The 18,494-nt window shown below is 41.0% G+C and overlaps 1 long non-coding RNA gene across 1 annotated transcript; it reads left to right on the top strand.

Moving 5' to 3' along the window:
• The first annotated feature begins 307 nt into the window (after window positions 1-307).
• LOC118729945 lies at window positions 308-17,146 on the top strand. The gene is made up of 3 exons (XR_004991317.1): window positions 308-424; window positions 3,612-3,614; window positions 17,136-17,146. It is a non-coding gene; the product is annotated as an uncharacterized LOC118729945 (long non-coding RNA).
• The last annotated feature ends 1,348 nt before the right edge of the window (window positions 17,147-18,494 follow it).

Below are 18,494 nucleotides of genomic sequence, written 5' to 3'. Positions count from 1 at the left end.
AATCGTAAATCATGCTGAAGTGGAACAGTGTCGCAACTCAGAGAGAAGGCGGGGGTGGGTGGAAAGAGATCAACCAAAGAATTTGTATGCATATATACATAACCCATGGACACAGACAATAGGGTGATGGAGGCTTGAGACAGGCTATAAGGGATCAATGGGGAAAAATGGGACATATGTAATACTTTAACAATAAAGATTGTAAAATCAATCAATCAATCAATCATGTCAAAGCCACTTGTCTTACCACTATCAAAATAGATTCTGAACACAAAGATGACATCTGGTGTGGTTTTATAAATTTTGGCTAGCTTTTTCCTAAATTTCTGTCTTGGCTACTGTTGCCTTCCCAGGGTGAAGGATGTCAATAACCATTTGTTTCCTCTAAAGTAGTCTGTTGGTCATGAACTTCCTCATCTGAATAGTTACTGTGTTGTTCATGATGGACATTGATCTTCAAGCAGCCAGGGAGTAAAAGATGAATGCCCTCTTAGCATGGATCACCTGATTGTCTTCTCATGACTAGATTTAGGTTCTGTACCTTTGTCAGGCATACAATACAGACAGGTGATCAGTTCTTAGTTTGTTACATCAGGAAGCACATGAAGTCAGTTTGCCCTAGCAAGAAGACATTATCTTTGATCACTTTGTTAGTGCAATTTTTGTCACAATAAAGGGACAATTTTTCCTATATGTAAATAGTTTGATCCTGTTTAACAATATTGTTGCAATGGTTACAGTTTCTACTCATGATTTTTGGCTTAACAAATTATTGCTGTGTTGGTAGCCAAATGTTTTGTCTTTTTATATTAACTGGATCAAAATCTGGAAGGACAAGGAATCTGATGCATGGTACATTAGCTTGGAAACCTCAAGAAATCAACATAAAAGTTAGAATAGCAAGAAAGCGTGTCTTGGAGTGGCTTGGGTAGATGGCTTTAAACATAGGTCTTGCCAATCTTTGAATTTGTGGGCTGTTGAAGTTTATACTGTGGCTGGTGTTTGTAGGCATGTGATTGGTTATAAAAAGCACTGCCAGATTTGGAGGATTCACCCAATTTTTTGTCTGCTGTCTTTAAGTATGGAACCCTATCTGGGTTTAGTGAATAAAGGGATTCAGTTTAGGGATTAAAGTAATTGGGGCATGCAATTGAATGAGTAGATCCTGGACTCAGAAATAAATTGTGATATTTTCCCCTAGTAGTCAGAAAATACTCTTGACTCTGGAGAACACATTTATCTTGTGAAGATTTCAAAATCCTTTGAGGGCAGGAGTTGTGGGGTAGGAGAAAAACACTCTTGTTAAGCTAGAACCTGTTCACCTCTAAGAGGAATTGCTTCTTTTCTAGCATCTCTGCCAGGACTGAGCATACAGAACTATATAGCAGGCATACACTGATCTCTGCTGTGCCTTAGTTTTGGAGTGCTAAGTACAAAGACGTAAGAATATAATTGATTCTTTCTTCTAATCTCCCCCACCCTATTTACCATGTTTCTCAACTTTTGGTAAGAGACAGACTTTTATAGAAGTTCTGGTTCTGCTGCAAAAGGTACGGTATTGTAGATAGTCAGAGCCTGGGCAGCTGGAAGCAGGGTGAGTGCAACTGCTGGCCACTTCAGGGGGGGTGAGCAGCTAGTGGGGGTCTGCAAAGTGGAGGTGGCTGCACTGGGATCCAGGCATGCCCTGTGGACTCCAATTGGCTCCCCTGCATGCAGATGTCCTGTCCAGTATAGGAAGGTTGGCTAAGGGCTAGGATATCTCTAGGCTTCCTGACACTGGGTCTTATAGCTCCTCTTCCCCACTGACCCTGACAGACAGTTAGGGAGCTCATGGGAGTCTCCCCCATTAGCCAATATGGTGCGGGGTGCAGGATGGTAGTGGTTCTTGTGCCAAAAAATGAATGGATAAGCAGCCAAAAGCTAGAAAGATGAATGGACAGGATCCTAGCATGCCAAAAGCTTACAAGACAATTGAATAGAAAAAAAGTATTCCATCCCTATCCTTATAGGAACCAGGGGCTTGACCAGAAAGAGAGTATGGTCTTTGAGATGGGAATCCACCATTCTCCCAGGTTGTGGCACCTGAATAAACCTCTTTCCTTTTGCACTAGGAGCTGCCTCAGGAGTTTGACTTTCATAGGGGAAAGCAGCTGGATCTGTGTTTTGGTTGCAGTAATAGGTGGTGAAAATAGAGTTTCAGACTGCCACAGGGAGGTAATGTTTCTACAGTGTTTGAGGATTAAAAGCTGAAAAAGCAGGGTTTGGGGAAAAGAATATGGCTTGGGTTGCTGCTTCTCATTGGCATTCTTAGGGAAACTCCAGAAGCAGCAATGAGGGAGTGCACATGAGCTCTATAGAACTGGTACAGACTGGCTGGCAAGGCTGAAAACAACATGATGCATCTTTATTATCATATTGTTTGTCAATCTTACTTCTCCAATGGTTTATATAGTTATGAATTATTTACTATAATTCTATTCTGAGGGTGTATATCACAGTGAAAATGGTCCAAAGATAAATTCTAGAAAAATCAGCATAGGAAGCCCTATTCCCTCTAATTTGTGCACCTGTGCCCCCATGCGCTCATGCAGAGTTGAGGAAGTAGTAAGTGTTCTGTGGGGTGGAATGCCACCTTGCTTATGAAGTTTTCAGGTGTCTGTAGAAAACAAAGGCTGGCATATGTTTCTTTGAAGGATGACTTCTGAGCAATAATTCACAAAGAACTGTGCAAGGGCGATGGCAAAGGGGAAGCTCTTAGGAGGGAGGATGGAGCACCTGGCCAATTCTCCACAGGATGATGGCTCTACCCTGTGTCCACACATCCCAATTTGGGGATACAGAGGATAGGTGAGATTACCACTCTGCAATTTTGCCATATATTGCCAGAGCATGAAACAGGGAAATATAGGCTTGATGTCTTCATCTGGTGACCAGACAGAACCTCTAACTGCATTTTTAAAGAGGATCAATTCCTCATGACAAGAAACCTTTGAGGGCTTAGCCATTTATACATATAGAATCCACAGATTGGACTAGATGAGTAGGCATTCATTCACTCAACAGAATATATTTACTGAGTAACCACTATTTGTCAAGATTGTTACTGGCAAAGGGACAGAAGAGTAAATCAAACTGATCAAGGTGCTGCTTTCCATTCATTGAGAGAGACAGAGAATACACACATGTACAAATAACATAATATGAAACATAAAAATAATTAATTTAAAAAGGACAGAGGACAGCAAACTTATGCAATAGACAGGTATATAAAATACTGGCCACTGCTATATAGTACAAGCCTCACCAAAGTAAGAGAAGAGGCAGAGGAAAAGCAAAGAGGATGAGAAAGTGATACTTCAACAACAAAGTTCTATGCTCTATATAGGAAGGAGAAAGAAGGGAATAAAGATAGGAGGAGATTTGAACAAAAATAAGACCAATATATTAATTACAAGAATTTTTAGGAAGGCCATTGGATTACAAATAGACTTCAGCAAAGCTTGAGAGTAATTTTTTTTTTTTTTGGATTGGACTGATATGAAACCTAAAAAAATTGAAAAGTTTAAGCAGCCTCATTAAACATTAGGGTAAGATCTTGGCAAAGCAAAGAGGCAGTAATTATTGAAAATTTGCTAATCCATTTCACTCTTGTAGACTGATGAGTTGAGACTGCTTGATCAGACCAGCATCCTCGAGTCCATCAAGTAAATGCTACAGTGTTTGACAGACATCCCTCATGTGGTCAAAGGTTATGCTTTGTGTGGTATAGGAAAATGTTATTCTACTATAATAAGCATTTATTTATATTTTTTATATTTTTTGGTATAGGGCTGATGCTTTGATAATTTTATATATCTGATTTACTCAGACTTTTAAAAAAGAGCTGGAGACTTGATTAATTCAATGTTAGAGATGCTGAACAAATTACCTGTTTTGATAAAATACTGTAGGCTATAGTAGCTATGTAAAGAAGCCCAAGGCTACAGAGATATTTAAAATGAAATCACTCTGGCTGAGACTGAGCAGAATAAAAAATGGAAAAATGAGGAAAGAATGCTGTCATTCTTTAAATGTCTTTTTGCTTTACATATAAGAGAAGGAAAGATATTTAATTTTGGGCTCTTATTTCTTTTGAGGAATTTATTACCAGAAGAATGCTCATTAATATTGCTGGCACTATGCTATTAGGAGTTATTCCTGTAGTTACTTGGGCTCATCACATAACTTCTCCTGAGCTGTAATGGAGAAAGTAGTTGGTTATCATTTGAAATTGGAGAGAGATCAAGGATTTCTGGCCTCCTAGAACAGTAGTGTATGGCCTGGTGTAATTCATTTCAGAGTGAAATCAACACTGGATAGCTCAGGTCTCAGGATGGTCAGTAGAAGAGCAGCCATGGGAAGTGAAAGAAGGGCCACATTGGAAGAAGGGATGTGATACTGCGTGATCAACTGTGGGACCTTTGGTTTAGGGGTCCAGCCATAAAGAGTGGGCTTTAGTGCTTAAACATATTAGTTTATTGAACAAAAATTATAGGAAGACCAAGAGAAACATAGAGTTTGTAACAGGAATTCAAATAAGTATTGCTGCACTCATGGGACTCGAGAGGGAGGGATGCTTTGTGTTGTTCTCCACCACACTCTCACCTTGCCTCTTTCTAAAGTTCATTTCTTAGGCATGGCTGGGTCTTTCTGCCTCCCTCTTTAAATCTGCAGTGGCCAACAGGCAGCATGTAGTCCCCTTTCCCCCACATGGAAAGCCCTCTGGGGTAAGTGTTGAATGGAGAGGTTGAGTTTAGCCACTGGCTCTGCCTGAGAAGGGGTGGGTTAATCCAGTTCATTCTAGAGGAGTTCAAAGACCATTCTAATCTTGGGTACAAGCTTTGGCCTGCAATCCAGCTGATACTGCATCTTCAATTTACCTCTGACTCTACTATTTTCTCAATTGCTTCAGTCTCCAGAGGGGAAAGGGATGAACAAAGCTTTGCAAAAAGTACCAATGATCTCTAGGTAACAGTGAGACAGATCATGTGCATAAACAGATGTCAAGGACAGACACAGGCTGCACAGCCACACACACAGAGGTTGGCTGTGCTTAGCCTGGTGGCACCTAACAGTGCCATTTGGATGTCTTCTTTGAAAAAATATATTCAGTTCCTCTGTCCATTTAAAAAATTATATTGTTTATTTTCTTTCTTGTTATAGAATTGTATAGATTCTTTGTATATGATAGATATTAACCCTTTATCTAATGAGTGCTTTGCAAATATTTTCTCCTATTTCATACTTTTCCTTTCCTTTCCTTTCCTTTCCTTTCCTTTCCTTTCCTTTCCTTTCCTTTCCTTTCCTTTCCTTTCCTTTCCTTTCCTTTCCTTTCCTTTCCTTTCCTTCTTCCTTCCTTCCCTTCCTTCCTTCCTTCCTTCCCTTCCTTCCCTTCCCTTCCTTTCCTTTCCTTTCCCTTTCCTTTCCTGTCCCCTTTCCTTTCCTTTCCTTTCCCGTTGCTTTCCCTTTCCTTTTCCTTTCCTTTCCTTTTTCTTTTCCTTTTCCTTTTTCTTTTTACTTTTCTTTCCTTTTTCCTTTCCTGTCCTTTTTTCCTTTTCCTTTCCTTTCCTTTCCTTTTCTTTCCTTTCCCTTTCCTTTTGCTTTCCTTTGCTTTGCATTTCTATTCTCTTTCCTTTACTTTTTCTTTTGCTTTTCTTTGCTTGGTTTCCCTTTCTTTCTCCTTCCCCTTTCCTTTCCTTTCCTTTTCCCTCCTCTTTCTTCTCTTCTCTTTCTTTCTTTCTTTTCTTTCTTTCTCTTCTTTTCTTTCTTTCTTTCTTTCTTTCTTTCTCTCTCTCTCTCTCTCTCTCTCTCTCTCTCTCTCTCTCTCTCTCTCTCTCTATCTCTTTCTTTCTTTTTCTTCTCCTCCTCCTCCTCCTCCTCCTCCTCCTCCTCCTCCTCCTCCTCCTCCTCCTCTTCTTCTTCTTCTTCTTCTTCTTCTTCTTCTTCTTCTTCTTCTTCTCTCTCTCTCTCTCTCTCTCTCTCTCTCTCTCTCTCTCTCTCTCTCTCTCTCCTTCTTTTGTTTTTACTTAGATGTAGATACACTTATTGATTTTTGCTTTTGTCCCTTTTGCTTTGGGCATATATAAAAAAATAATTGCCAAGACCAATGTTTTCTATGTTTTCTTCTATAGTGTGAGGTCCTATGTTTAAGACTTTAAACCATTTTGAGTTAATTTTTGTGAATGTTGTAAAATAAAGATCCAATATCTTTTCTGCATGTTGCTCTCTAGTTATCCAAGTATCATTTGTTGAAGACACTATTCTGTCCCCATTGAGTGCTCTTGGCTCCCTTGTCAAATATAGTTGACCATAAGTGTGGGGGTTTATTTCTGGGCTCTCTATTCTGCTCCATTGGTCTATGTGCCCATTTTTATTCAACATTATACTGTTTTAATTACTATTGTTTTGTAGTATATCAATAGTTTGATATCAGGAATGCCTCTGGCTTTGTTCTTTTTTCTTAGGATTATTTTTGGATTTCTTCAGTCTTTTGTGGTTTCATACACATTTTAGAAATGGTCTTTCTATTTCTATGAAAAACGACATTGAAATTTTGATAGGAATTGAATTGAATCTATAGATGGCATTGGTAGTTTGGACATTTTAACACTATTAATGTTTTCAACATGTAAGTATGTGATATATCTCCATTTATTTGTGTCCTCTTCAATTTCTTTCATCAAGGTCTTATAGTTTTTAGTGTACAGATCTTTTAATTTATTGGTTAAATGTGTCCAAAGTACTTTAAAATTGTTTTTGATGCTGCTGTGAATGGGATAGTTTTCTTTATTTCTTACTTAGATGTTTTATTGTTAGTGTATAGAAACACAACTGATTTCTATGTTGATTTTATATTCAGCAATTCATTTGAATTTATTTATTAGTTCTAACAATTTTTTTTCAAATTCCTGTCATTTAACTTCTTTGCTCTACTTGACTGCAGATACTCTTTACTGAATATTTTATTTCATCTATTGAGCTCTCTAGGTTCTGTTTGGTTCCTTTTTAATTATTTCTATCTCTTTGGTAATTGTCTCATTTTGAACCTGTGTTTTTAATGATTTCCTTGAATTGTCTTTCTGAGTTTTCTTGAAATTTATTGAGTTTCTTCATGCAGAAGATAAATTATAGCATTATATGCTTATATTGGGAAATTAAAAAAAAAAGCCTTAACTAAATAATCTCATCTCTACCTTACAAAACGTGGGGGTGTTGGATGGTATTCAGCTAAGAAAATGAAGTGGAACTGCTGATTTCTGAAGCTTCCTCCTATGCAGCTTTCTCCTTTCTGGCACTCAGTCCTGCACACTCTGTCCCTTTGGCCCTCCGGGACCTCCAGATCTATCTGTTCTACTCAGGGACTCCGCTGGGCTCTTCCTGCATTACCCTTTCCTTGTGTGCTGGCATGGGAATTCTTGCTGAGGCAATCATAGGAATCACCTTGTTTCCCTTCTCTGAGAGGTCATCACACTGCTAATACCCAATATTTGGAAACTACATTTATTATATTTTATCTGCTTCTAAAAGGAGTTTCATGTTGGGGGGTAAATATGCTCCAGATCTCTCCATCTTTGCAGAAGTGAAAATCTTGTAAATTTTTTAATAGAGAAAAAGTTTTCAACTTCAAAAAGTTTTAGAATTATTTTAAAATTCTGATTACTTGTCTCTATCCTATAGAAATCTACTAATTCTAACTTTATGGTGAAATTTGGGTATTTGCATTTTTTATGCACTTTTCTAAAAATTTGGCTGTAGATGGCCAAAGATTCAAATTTAAAAAACCACCTGGGTAAGAAATTTGAAAGAAAGTTAGACAGAAATGTCATAATCTTCCTATGGAAGCTTTTATATAAACAATACAGAGTCATTTCAGAATTCATGGTAGTCAAGAGAAATTTTATAAGGCTATTCTGTCAGCTTTCCACATTAAGGCCAATATATACCTGAAAGTATAATACCTGCATCTATGGATGACAGAAAAAACCATATAGTATTGAAAGTGCCAGTGACACTGGAAATTTAAGTTGAGAAGGTTATTAGTGGCATTTTTAATATATAATTAAAATAGGGTATCATTTTTGTGGAGCTTTATTTTTAAAAACGCCAAGATAATGCAACTGACTTTAATTAAACTCTTCTTTTTTGTATTTAATTTTTTTAATAAATATATATTTTTTAATTTTTTACAGAGAGGAAGAGAGAGGGATAGAGAGTTAGAAACATCGATGAGAGAATCATCGATCAGCTGCCTCTTGCACACTCCCTACTGGGGATGTGCCCGCAACTAAGGTACATGCCCTTGACCAGAATCGAACCCGAACCCAGGACCTTTCAGTCTGTAGGCTGACACTCTATCCACTGAGCCAAACCAGTTTCAGCTGTATTTAATTTTATTCTTCTATTACCAGTGCTTAGAAGAAGGAAACAAATTAAAACTTCCTTCTTGATAAAAAACATCAAAGAAAATATTTTAACTATTATAGAAATTAATAATTGTAAGAATTATTAACATGAGCCCAAACAGTTATGAAATAATTAAAAACATCTTTCATGCCATTAAATGGGAGATTCACTCCAAGTACATGCACTGCACAGACAGGGATATTAAGAGAGACAGCCAGAGGCTCTGATGACAACCAAATGAAATGTCTGATTCAATTTGCGTGCGTAATCTTTCCTTTTCCGCTGTCAGTGTATTAGTTTCACAATAACTTTTTTTTCTATTTAAAACTTATGATTTTTTTTAATTTTTGTAATATTCCATTTAATATTTTTGGACCATGGTTGACAGTGAGTAACTAAGACCACAGAAAGTGAAACTGTTAATGGGGACAGGGAAGTACTGTGGCTATTATTTGGATGATCTATCTTTTTCCATCTTTTTATTTTCAATTTATTTTGTTATATTAAAATGAAAAAGTGTGTCTCCTGTTGAATGTATCAAATTCATTTCTATTTTGTCATTGCTGGTATTGCTGGATTTATTTCTGCCATTTTACCTTGCATTTCCTATTATCATATATTTTATTCTTCCCTTATGGTTTTATTTTGCATTTCAATGTTATTTTTAAAAATATATTTTTTACTAGAGGACTAGTGCATGAAATTCATGCATGGGGATGTTTGTGTGTGTATCCCTCAGCCCAGCCTGCACCCTCTCTCCAATTTGGGACCCCCTTGAGGAATGTCCGGCTGCCCGTTAGGCCTGATCCAATGGGATAGGGCCTAAAGGGGCAATTGGACATCCCTCTCACAATCCAGGACTGTTGGCTCCCAAACACTCACCTGCCTGCCTACCTGATTGTCCCTAACTGCTTCTTCCTGCCAGTCTGATCACCCCCTAACCATTCCCCTGCCAGCCTGGTCATCATCTAACTGCTCCCCTGCTTACCTGGTCACCCACCCCTAACTTCCCTCCCATACCAGCCTGGTTGCCCCTAACTGCCCTCCCTCCCTTGATAGCATGGTTGGCCCCAACTGCCCTCCCCTGCTGGCCTGGTTGCCCCAACTACCCTCCCCTGCAGGCCTGGTCGCTCCCAACTGCTCTCCCCTGTAGGCCTAGTTGCTCCCACCTTCCTCTCCTGGCAGCCCAGTCACCCCTAATTGCCCTCCTGTGCTGGCCCAGTTGTTCCTAATTGCTCTTCGTTGCAGGCCTGGTCGCCCATAATTGTCATCCCCTGTTGGCTCGGTCACCCCTAACTGCCTTCCCCTACTAGTCTGGTTACCCCTAATTGCTCTCTCCTGCAGGCCTGATTGCCCCCAACTGCCCTCCCCTGCCAGCCTGGTCCCTCCCAACTGCCCTCCCCTGCAGGCCTGGTTCCTCCTAACTGCCCTACCCTGCAGGCCTGCCCCCCGCCCCCAACTGCCCTCCCTTGCAAGCCTGGTCCCCTACAACTGCCCTCCCCTGCTGGCCTGATTGCCCACAACTGCTTTCCCCTGCTGGCCATCTTGTGCCCACATGGAGGCAGCCATCTTTGACCACATGGGGTGGCCATCTTCTGTGTTAGAGTGATGGTCAATTTGCATATTACCTCTTTATTATATAGGATTGTTGATAGTATTACAGATAGCTCCCATTTCACCCTCCTTTACCCCCTTCCTCCCAACTCCTAACCATCCTCCAGGTCTTTACTACCCTATTGCCCATGTCCATGGGCTGCACATATTGTCTAATAAAGAGGGAATATGCTAATTGACCTTAACACCATCACAAATACGGCAGTGCCCACAGCAAATAAGGAGGGAATATGCTAATTGAGTTCCATGCCCCCCAAAGATGGTGATGCCCACAGCCACAATGGCAGTGCCCAGTCCCCTCAGCCCCACCAGAATGGCAGGCATGCAGCAAGGCTGGGTCCACCCCCAGGCAGGCCCAGCCACTCCATGCACCTGCCTCTGGAGTCCCCCAGTCCCTTCAGCTCTCCAGCCACCCAGGGCTGGCCCAGAGCACAGGCAACCCTCGGATAGTGGTTGCCCAGCCTCCCAGGGCTGCCCGAGGTTCAGGCAAGCCTCAGATGGCAACTGCCCAGCCTCCCAGGGCCACCTGAGGCTCAGGTAACCAGGACCAGCCAAAACTTGTGCTGTCACCAGTGTCAGTAGCAGAGGTGTGATGAGGCGTCATCTTCCCTGATTGCCAGGTTGCCTCCCACCCCTGAAGGATCCTGGATTGTGAGAGGGGGCAGGCCGAACTGAGGGACCCCCTCTCCAGTGCATGTATTTTCATGCACTGGGCTCTAGTCTTATATAATAAAAGGCTAAAATGTGAATTGTTCCCTCAGGAGTTTGACTGACTTGGTTTCAACCACTCACTATGAAATGTGATGACCACCAGGGTGCAGTGCAGAATGAAAGAAGGCCCTGGTCAGCAGCTGGAAGTCCCCCATTGGCTCTAATGGCTGGCCAGGCCTGTGGACCCTACCTGTGCATTAATTTAGTGCACTGGACCTCCAGTAAATATATAAATTCTTTGGTTATTCTCTTCCCATCCCCTGAATTCTATATCCAGGTTTGTCGTCTATTCTATGCCTTTATGCTTCAGATCTTATTTTGTTGGTCAATTTATTTTTTATTAGATTCCACAAATAAGTGAGATCATGTAAAACTTACCTTTCTCATATTGAATTATTTCACTTAGCATTATATTTTCTAGGTCCATCCATGCTGTTGCAAAGGGTAAGAGATCCTTCCTTTTTCACAGCTATATAGTATTCCATAATGCAAATGTTCCACAACTTTTTTATCTCTTCATCCACTGATGGACACTTGGGCTGTTTCCAAATCTTAGTTATTGAAAATAATGCTGCTATGAACATAGGGGTGCATATGTTATTTCTGACTGGTATTTAGGGGTTTTCACAATAATTTTTAAAAGGGTGGACAGATTCTAACAAAACTCAAAAAATTCCAAAATTTACCCATATTTTTAAGTTTGTTCTGCAACTTTGAAACATAAATGCTTTCCTATTCATTTATATTTTTCAAATGGAGATAGACATCATCATCTTATAGGAGATTTCAATAAAGTTCTGTAGCTAGGTAGCAGTCAGAGATATATAGACACTATGTAACATCAAGCTATAATTTGTGGTATCATCAGTATTTTATTTTATTTTATTTATTTATTTTTTAAAAAAATATATTTTATTGATTTTTTACAGAGAGGAAGAGAGAGGGACAGAGAGTTAGAAACATCGATGAGAGAGAAATATCGATCAGCTGACTCTTGCACACCTTCTACTGGGGATGTGCCCGCAACCAAGGTACATGCCCTTGACCAGAATCAAACCTGGGACCCTTCAGTCCCCAAGCCGATGCTCTATCCACTGAGCCAAACCGATTTCCGCAATCATCATCTGTATTTTAAATAACATTGCAATTTTCCTCTCTAATCCTGCTCATCATATTCTATCTACTAATCATTTTGTTAGTCTTATGGCAACTTTAAATATCACAGAGTTATTAAATTTTATGTGAGAGAATCTATGACTCATTCATTTTCTTGATTTAAATCTGCAATTAATGTAATTTGCCAAATGCTTGTCATTTATAGTTTTGAAAGTATTTTTATTAAATTTCATACATTGTTTTGCATATTTTACTGTATAACAAAGTACTTCCACACTTAGCAGTTTTAAACAATGTGGCTGTGCTCATGACTGGTTGGGTAGGAATATAGACAGGGTTCATCTGGGTCAGTGGTTGGCAAACCGCAGCTCTCATGTGGCTCTTTGGCCCCTTGAGTGTTCTAACGCCACTTCTTCAAAATAGACTCACCCAGGCTGAAAACTGGCTTCTGTGCACGGACAACAAAGTTTCAATTGCACTGTATGTGCGCACACACATGTGATATTATATTTTGTGGAAAAGCTACACTCAAGGGGCCAAAAGGCTCCATGTGGCTCGAGAGCCGCTGTTTGCTGATCACTGATCTCGTTTGGTGTCACTCCTGCAGATATAATCAGACATTGGTTAGAGCTTCTTTCATTTGACAGCTTAACTTGGGTAGATGCCCAAACTGGCCCAGGACACCAACATGTAACCTCTGTAGTAATGTAAGAGTAGTCAGTCTTCTTACATGAAAGTTCAGGGATCCAAGTGCAAGGTTGAAGCAAAGTGGAAGCTGCATTGTCTTATATGACTTGGCCTTGACAGTTCACTGTGTCACTTCTAATATACTATACTCTTAAAAGTGGTCAGAAGCCCACCTCCATTCAGGGTGTGTGTGAGTTAGACTTTACCTCTCAATGGAGCAAGGTCACATTGTAGAAGAGCAAATGAGATAGGAGATATTGTTGTAACCACATTTGGGAAATACAATCTGCCACACATAAAAATACAGGTGAAATCACATTTTGGATCCCAGAAAGTGATGGCCATAGCTATATATATAGAACTCTAATATGCAAATATATCAAATGTCAGAACAACCGAACACTGGTTGCTATGATATGCACTGACCACCAGGGATGCACACAGAACATGGCAGGCATTGGCAGCAGGAGGCAGAGTGTGGAACATGGCGGGCATCAGCCGTGGCGGGATGATGGAGCAGGTGAACAGGGATGCCAGACCAAGGTGGGGTGCTGGTCACTGTCATTGGGGTGAGCCTCTGATGGCTACTGAAAATTCTTTACTCCTGCACGCTGTGGTCCTGCCCAGCTTTCACACCTGCTTCCAGCATTAGCCCCGCTTGCATATGCTGCTGGCACCAGCTCTAATTGCTCTGTGCCTTCAGTGGGTGCAAGTAGGATTGGCACCATCAGTGCATGGGAGTGGCAATGGTGGGAGTGGGGCTTCCAGCAGACAGGGGACCAGAAGCCATGGGAGGAGAGGCAAGGTGGGGGCATGGAGGATGGGCTGAGATCCGCCTCTTTACCCATCGCAGCCTCCTGGCCTACAGTTCCTTTCAAGTTGCAAGAATTTGTGCACTGGGCTCCTTGGTTATTCACATTTTACCTCCCCGCCTCCCCAATCATTCAGCCTTCTGAACTTTTATCTACTCAGTTTTATGCCAGGCTTTATACTTATGCAATGAGTTATGTCAGGGTCTGTAACATAAAATGCTAATATGAAGTGATTAGGTGATAATTCTAGGAATTGTTTTAAGCTTGTCTGACTTACTACTCTCCTCTTCTTTCATTCCTCTGATATTTTCACTATTCTTACCTGTTTTGTTAGCCTTTAATCAAGATGATCTATATGCTTGCTATAGTTATCCTCATTGGTACTCTCACAGAATCCTCACCTCATCTCACCACCATGGACAGGAAAGACTTTAGAACCTATAATATTTAAAGCATAGTTTCAAATTTCAGAAGATCCCCACAGTTCTCCATAATATCTAGTGATAAATATGAAGCAAGGTTTTAAAAATATGTATATTTTTAAATCAATTTCAGAGAGGAAATCTCGGAGAAGGAGAGATAGAAACATCAATGATCAATGCTCAACCACTGAGCCACACCTGTTGGGCAAAGGTTTTATTTATTTATTTATTTATTTTTATTGATTTCAGAGAGGAAGGGAGAGGGACAGAGAGACTGAAACATCAATGATGAAAATCATTGATCGGCTGCCTCCTGCATGCCCACACCAGGGTTTGAGCCCACAAGTCAGGCATGTGCTCTGATCGGGAATGGAAGCATGACCTCCTGGTTCATAGGTTGATGCTCAACCACTGAGCTACACCAGCTGGGTGGGCAAAGGGTTTTTGATGCATAGGATCATTCTAGCCTTTGTATTAGAAGTTTAATTTTAACCCTTTAGTGTCCACCACGGACCTTATAAATGGTGTGGAGTCATTATCATAGCTTAAACCTCCCTAGGTGTGATTAAAAAAAATAAAAATAAATGAATGAGAGAGCAAGAGAGCATGAGAGTGAGGGAGGGAGAGAGTGTCTCTTTTAACTGGAGATACAGTTTGATCCCAAAGAACCCCAGGAGAGCACCTGATACAGTAGACCCCGAGAAACATTTGCTATATAGAGTAAAATATAATCCACATTCTGCTGGTGCTGACCACGTACTAGATAGACACTAGTTCATGGCTGCAAAGAAGTATGAAGAGCCGATCATCAAACAAGTCGGGAAGATACCACTCAATAACAGAAGTAGACAGTAAACAAAACAGTTCTGCTCTCTGTAAGGTCCAAAGCTAGTGGTACAACCATAAGTCATGATCTTGGGAAAAGTAGACAGACCTAATGTTCTTAGGACACCTTTTGTGTGCTATTTGGTCATTCCCCTATCTCACTGAATCCTTAAAACAGTGATGCAAGAGAGAAACAGACTGAGGAACTGAGGAAGCAGAGAGGGGCATGAAGGGCCCAAAGTCAGGCTTTTTTCAAAGGGAAGAACAAACGCAAGTAACCAACTCCAATGTCAACTTCTCTCCCTGTCTGTGACCCATATCCTCAGGAAAGAGCAAGACTCCCTAAACTTTCTTAAAGAGATATTCTCTTCATCTCACCCTCAGATGCTATGCATGACTGAGGCTAATTTGTAGGGAATTCTGTAATATTGATTGTACCATTTCTGAGAGAGTATCTGTTGTCCAAACTGACCAGGGTTCAATTTTTTCAATGGCCACTGGAGGGCTCCCCACTGTAAGCTTTACAGACAATCACCAGGTATTATGGTTTTTTTTTTTTTTTTTTTTTTTTTTTTTTTTTTTTTAGTCTCTGAAGTTTGATTAATCCCAGGCCTTTGGGAGTTGGTGAGTGACTGTGTCACACTTAAAAAAGAGGGATGAATAATATTTAGACTGAACCAGATTGAGTCAACTTTGGGCAGAGGTCACACAAGGATCTTGCCACACAGTTCTGTCTGTAGCCCTGGGGCCAGGCTGCCCACGTGGATTCAATCAGTGCACCTGCACCTCTGACCCACAGCACAGCATCTAGATTGAGTCTCCTTTGTTGACCACCAGCTTCTCCCTGCTCTCTGCCTTGGACTCTGCCCCTGGGAGCTGAGGCCTCAGCCAGGACAAAGATTTAATCTGTTCACTACTGGAGCCTTGGAATATTTTTCAAAGTGGCCCTCCAGGCTCTTCCTTATGCTGTCTTAAAGCAAAGGGGGAGGGCATAAGGAGGAGGCTCAAGAGGTTTGATTTTGCTCTCAGACAAAATGCACTCTGCTCTCTACAACTTTTCCCTTTTGGTTAATACTTTCCCCTGCCTGGTGCATTTAATTTAAAATACAGAGAGAAAAGGAAATGATGAGCACAGTGCAATATATTGTGATGGCAGAATTTATATCACAACAAGTGCAATTTTTAGATTCAGAGATCGCCAAACTGTACCAAAAAGAATGAAAACTGGTGTTTAGATGCCCAAAGATAGTTGAGTATTTCATAATGATTTCAGAGGATTTATCTCACTAGAAAGTTGCTTGAAAAATAAAGTGGAATGTTAAGTAGGGTTTTCTCAATGAAATACTCTGCCAAAGTTTAAACAAGAATTACTTCATGGAAAGGTAAATTACTCCATCTCTGGAATGACTTTCAACAGGGTGCTGACCTCCATCAGAAGAAATCAGCAGAGGGTCATGTGCTTCATGACAAAATCAGGTAGACACAAGGTCTAGGTATGTGCTGTCCTATTGTGTCAAATCAGTAACAATAGACAACACTTGGGAGAGAAGGAATGCTGAATATCAGATTCATTACTATGTTTTTTGAGACCAGAGAGCCAATGCAAAGCATATCTCTAACTTGAGCTACCACATGCAAATTGTCTATTCATTTAGAAATCATTGGTCTCCTTAACCACGTGGTACCGTATGATTTGAAACACAGATACATGAAGTAGGCAAACAGTTGACTCAGGTCTGCCTGCTTGCGGTATGTGTAATGACAGTAGCTTAATGCATGATTTTTGCCCATGTGTACTTAATGTAAAATAACGAGGTCCCGCTGTTAATGTCATTTCTATCTTCACTCCTTCAATCAGTGACCTGAGATGTCCGAGGCCTTTTGTAAGAGACCTATATGGGCACAAACTATATAGTAGGCTCAGTGTTATAAATAAAAAAAAGTCAGAATCAAGGCCACGAATCAAACCTGAGAGTAGAGCAGATACTTTTATGGGCTCAGGTTTGACCAGTTCAGTATGTAAATACCCACCAACCTAGGAGCCTGACAGCAAGTTTCCATCCCCATAGGAGAGAAGTAAGCAGCAGTGTCTGTCTATGAGGTTTGGTTCTAACGACATTAAATTGCCAACCCCAATCTCTGCAGCTTTCATCTCAGAAAATTCCACCCTTAGATGTTCATGGTCTGCAGTTCCACCCATAGTCTGGATCCTGGGATGCTGCTTGGGTGGTATGTAGGGTAAGTCCTATCCTGGCCAGATCCCATCTACAGCCCGAGCCATCATCATGGCTAAGTAACTGTAGGTGGGAAGGCCTTCAAGACATGAGCTGCTAAATCCTGAAGCAACCTCCTCTGCACTACTCACTATTAATTATTTAATTGACTAACAGAGGAAATAGATACGTAATACCGTGAGAGGTTTAGCCTTATCCTAGGTTCAATTTAAACTAATCATCAGTCTTTCTGGAAAATGCCTATGTGGGTTTTTCTCAGTCAGAGCACTCAGCACGTCTGAACAAAGCCTTCCTGTGCTGTCTGACACAGTTACGTTTGGACTCACATCCTGTAAGATTGCATGACCAAGAGGCTTCGGTGGTGCTCTGGGCCAAGTCAGATCAGCTCAATGGCCAACATACGCCTCTATGAAAGAAAATCTACATTTCCCTGATGGGAAGGAATGTGAGAGAATCGGGTACTCCATGTTGAACTTGAAAAAAAAATTAAGCACAGAAAATTTACTCTTTTCAACCGTCAGGGGCAAAGAGTAAGGGGAGCATTTTTCAAGAGATGAGAGGGGAAGTAATAAGAAGAACTTCTCTGTCTAAAGCCATTTAGACAAGTCAGAGAATATTTTTTTGTTGGTTCTTGGCACTGCTTTATCATAACGTGGCTGGACAGCTTGCTGGATACAGAGTCTGGAATGGCAGGGAAGGCTAGCATAACCTCAAAGAGCTTCTCAGAACTGTTTGCAAGATGTAGGGGCTTAGATAGAGAGGTCACAGTCATTTGAAGCAGCAATTCTTTTAGAAGCACATGCAAAATAAATATTACATATGAGCCCAAGATCTCAAATGTAGAGCAGTGTTGCTGCCAATTGGATTAAAATAAAGAATCAGGTAGGATAAGTAAGTTTGTGAATTGTCTGGTGTCCTTTGCATTTCCATTAGAGGGCATTCTTGCTACAGGAATTGCTGGATTTTCTTGTCATCAGAGAGCCTTTTCTTCCCAGGCAGGTCTGCATGATAGGTGGTCCAAACTGGCAAACCGTATGCTAAGCAAGGTAAGAGAAGTCGAGAGGAAACAATATGGCATTTCTTTTTTCCTGCTTTCAAATCAGAAGTGCATACCCAAGGTTAACAGAAAGAGGCTTGGGCCCAAACTGTTTTCCTGGGACTTTTTTTTTTTTTTTTTTTTTTCATTTCACAGACCTAGTACACAGTACATCCATGGACTGCAATAGCCTTCCCAGGGGGAGGCTGAAAGGGGAGACAGTTGATTTTCCAGAGAGATTGTGCAAATGCAGCCAAGCAAACAGGAAGGTGCCTTGAGTCCTAGACAGGGGCCCTTCCTCTCCATGTGCAGTCACTGGGGCCCTGTGTGTGGGGAGCGAGGCCCAGCCTGAAGCAAACTGAGCACCTTCTTTAGCATTCTCCAACCCCGGTGCTGCCTCTCCAGCCAGCTGCTTCTCCAACCCTGATCCAGTCGGGGCATCTGTGTTGTTTGCGTGCATGCATGTGTGGCATGTGTGTGGGGAATGTAATACATGCACACATCCCCAAGTGAGTCCTCAAGGCATGCACGTTGGGGGTCTGGAGTAATTCTTAGAGTCTGAGATACAGGGAATGGTATTGACAAAGTGGTTGAT

This window comes from Pipistrellus kuhlii, unplaced genomic scaffold (genome assembly GCF_014108245.1).
Source record: "Pipistrellus kuhlii isolate mPipKuh1 unplaced genomic scaffold, mPipKuh1.p scaffold_m20_p_3, whole genome shotgun sequence".
Lineage (NCBI taxonomy): Eukaryota > Metazoa > Chordata > Mammalia > Chiroptera > Vespertilionidae > Pipistrellus > Pipistrellus kuhlii.
This window is presented reverse-complemented; position numbering and strand designations above follow the sequence as displayed.